The sequence below is a fragment of the Elephantulus edwardii genome, unplaced genomic scaffold, assembly GCF_000299155.1.
Source record: "Elephantulus edwardii isolate Elephantulus edwardi_28Jun2011 unplaced genomic scaffold, EleEdw1.0 scaffold00032, whole genome shotgun sequence".
In the NCBI taxonomy this organism is placed as follows: Eukaryota; Metazoa; Chordata; class Mammalia; order Macroscelidea; family Macroscelididae; genus Elephantulus; species Elephantulus edwardii.
In genome coordinates this window covers 4,125,655-4,129,415 of record NW_006399782.1, presented here as the reverse complement: position 1 = coordinate 4,129,415, position 3,761 = coordinate 4,125,655, and the positions used below count along the sequence as shown (strand labels likewise).

The 3,761-nt window shown below is 41.9% G+C and overlaps 1 pseudogene; it reads right to left on the bottom strand.

Annotated features, from left to right (window-relative positions):
- Window positions 1-1,480: 1,480 nt before the first annotated feature.
- Window positions 1,481-2,144, bottom strand: LOC102845527 (annotated as a pseudogene).
- Window positions 2,145-3,761: the final 1,617 nt, after the last annotated feature.

The window sequence follows — 3,761 nt, the reverse complement described above, 5'->3', positions numbered from 1 at the left end:
TTTTGGCTCCTGTGGATTTGGTTTAATTTTCCTCAGCTTCAGCTTGAACTTGCATATGAGTAATTGGTGGTCTGTTCCACAATCAGCCCCCGTCCATATGTTGGAATATCTTCTCTGGGAGGCTGGGCTCTATGAGGAGAAGTGTGGCATCAAGAATGGAGGAAGACTCATCAACAATCTGCGTTATGCAGATGACACAACCCTGCTTGCTGAAACTGAAGAGGACCTGAAGCGCTGGCTGCAGAAGGTCAAGGACTGAAGCCTTCAAGATGGATTGAAGGTCATCATGAAGAAAATAAAGATTCTCCTCAATGGGCCATTTGGCAGCATCATGAAGAGATTGAGACTGCTGACAGCTTTAGTTTGCTTGGCTCTAACAGTCAACACTCTTGGTAGCCAGGAAATTAAAAGATTAATTGCACTGAGAAAGTGCCGTCAGAGACCTCTCCAAAGTACTGAAGAGCAACGATGTCAGTCTGGAGACTAAGGTGTGCCTGATACACACCATGGTCTTTGCAATTACTTGCTATGCATCAGAAAGCTGGACAATGACTAGGAATGATAGAAGGAAAGTTGATGACTTTGAACTTTGGTGCTGGAGAAGAGTATTGAATATACCATGGACTGCTAGGAGAACAAACAAGTTCACCCTGGAGAGGTTGAAGCCAGGCTGCTCCTTGGAGGCAAGGATTCTGAAGCTTTGTCTGACATACTTTGGGCATGCTGCAAGGTGGGATCAGTCCTTGGAGAGGGACGTCATGCTTGAGAGGGTGAAGGAGAGGAAGACCCTTGATGAGATGGATTGATTCAGTGACTGGGGTAATGGGGGTAGGTGTGTCAGAGACAGTAAGATTGGCACAGAATAGAGCAGGGTTTAGGGCTATTGTACGTAGGGTTGCTATGAGTCGCAAGTGGCTCAATGGTACATAACAACAACAAGAAGTAGCTTTACTTTATTAACTTTCAAGAAAGAAAAAAAGCAGACACTATTTTAGAAAACAAACAAGAAACAAACAGTGATCTGTTCTTATCTTTTCCTACATGGCTAGAAAAGTGGAGGAGGGGAATTAATCATGAGGTTGTACAATTTGATGGGTTGAGGGGTGAGGGAAATTGGAAGAATCTGATCTGAAAAACAATGTATTCAAATTTTGTAAATAAAGTAGTATAATAAAAATTAAAAATTTATTTTAAGAAAACATAGTACAGAAAACCTATATGCAGAAAGATTTTGAAAAATCCATCTCCTGGCATTGTGGTTATTCTTGCTCTCCATCTCTAGCTAGAAGCAGGTAAAATGAATTCAGCTAAAGACCTCACTAAATGTCAGAGTAAGTATCAGCAGGAAACAACAGTAAGGTCTGCTGCTGGGGCAGAAAAACAAGAAAAGACAGTTAAAAAAAAAACAAACCCAAACCTTCTTTTTTCCCTCCTGTCCTATGTGTTTGTCTCCAGTCTGAGCTTGAAGGAAGTTTCTTGGTCATTTGAACTGGTTGTCGGTCAAGGTCCCCTTCATTTTAGCTTTCTTAGCTACTGGTTCAGCCGTCTCCTGCAGCCTCCTCTTGCTCATGCCTTTGAACTCCAGCTATTTCTCAAGCATATTGGCATTCTGTGCATATGAGTCAGCAACTTCCCCAGCCTCAGTCTTCCTCTTCATCAATGGTAGCCCGAGTGACAGAGCTGAACTTGCCCATGTCTTTAGTCCATAAGGTCATCATCATGTTCTTGGGAGGCTGTTGTTTCTGTGTATATATTATTTGTCTTTCCAAATCCCTGACTGAACTTGACCACTGTGCCATCCACGATGAAGGTCACAGGAGCGTTCTTGGGCTGGGACTGGTAGAAGAGTGACAGGCCACACTTTGCATACTTCTGCCTGTATTGTTGTTCAGTGTCTTCGGTCCTCCGGAGATAGACAGTTTCCTCATCTTCTGTATTACAAAACTTGTGAGCATGTTTGGCAGCATGAATGACATGAGCTCTATCCCAGAGCCTCATGGGTAATTTCTCTGACAGATAGTCGAGCACCAGGACCATGTAGCTGCACAAACAGTAGTAGATGTGGAGGGACTTCTCTCCACGTCCGACTCCTCCCTGTCCTGGGTTTCGGAGCAGACTATCGACGAGGACATCACTTTTGGCATAATTTCCAGAAGCTAGGCGAAAAGCAACAGCAAGGATGGTGGGCACACAAAAATGACCCATTGGAGCCACAAACAACTCAATTTCCCATTAATAAATGAATGGATATAGAAAGTCTGGTATATTCACACAATGGAATACTATGCAGCACTGAAAAACAAGGAATTCATTAAATATTATGCTGAGTGGATGACCCTAGAGGACATTATGCTGAGTGAAATATCTATGTCACAAAAGGACAAATATTGCATAGGACCACTATTGTAAAACAAGACTGACATTGGGGTTGAGAGAAGAAAGAGAAGAAGGGGAGGAATGATGTATACTGCATTGCAACAGATGATGGAGAGAACTGTTTAAAAGGGATATATGATTAGGCATTACTGTCATGAAAGGAGTCCAGAATGAAGGCTGCACAGTACAGTGGACTTGGGAGGAGGGATTGCATAGCAATGAAAAAGTTTTTCTTTTCATCAAGGAGAAAAGTGAATCGGAGGGGAGGGTGTGGGCAGAGAGAAAAGTGCAACATGAATGACTAAAAACCCTAAGTCTCTGTAAACGTTCATTAAAATTAATTTTTTAAAAATGACCCATAGGTTGGAACATCTTAATTAGTATTACATTCATTCCTGGAGTCTTTTTGTTTTGTACTTGTTCCTTTTCATAGTCTACATGTTAACTTTATTTTCAAAAGGAAATAAGAAGATATGATTTTGGATAATAGAACTCTTTCTAAAATCAAGAACAGATTAGGCGTTACAGAGCAAAGAAACAAGTGAGACTCAGAAAAGTTAGGAGACATTTTTGTTGTAAAAGGACATTTTCTAATAGAAACTCACAGAAACTAATGTAGACTTCCTGCCAGTCCTATAGTCACTCTTCTGTTAAATTTTGAAATAAAGGTACAAAATTACCAGTTAAATATTATCAGGGATGCATCTTCATTGTTGTTGTTGTTGTTATATGCCATCGAGTCGCTTGCGACTCATAGCAACTCTATATAGAACTTCTCTAAACCCTGCTCTGTCCTGTGCCAATCACACCATCTCTGACACTCCCAACTCAATTATCCCAGTCACTGAATCAATCCACCTCATAAAGGGCCTTCCTCTCCTGTGCTGTCCCTCCACCCTCCCAAGCATGATATCCCTCTCCAAGGACCGGTCTCTCCTCACAACATGTCCAAAGTAAGTTAGACGGAGCCTCAGAATCCTTGCCTCCAAGGAGCAGCCCAGTTTAACCCTCTCCAGGATGAATCTGTTTGTTTTCCTAGCAGTCCATGGTACACGCAATATTCTTCTTCAGCACCACAGCTCAAAGGCGTCAGTTCTCTTTCTATCCTCCCTAGTCATTGTCCAACTCTCTGACACATAGCAAGTGATTGCAAAGATCATGGCCTGTATCAGATGCACCTTAGTCTCAAGAGTGATACCATCATTCTTCAGTACTTTGGAGAGATCCCTAACAGCAGACTTTCCCAATGCAATACGTCTTATAATTTCCTGAATGCTGGTGCCAAGAGTGTTGACTGTGAAGCCAAGCAAACTAAAGCTGTGAACAGTCTCAATCTCTTCACCATCCATACTGATGCTGCTAATTGGTAATGAAAAGAAAATATG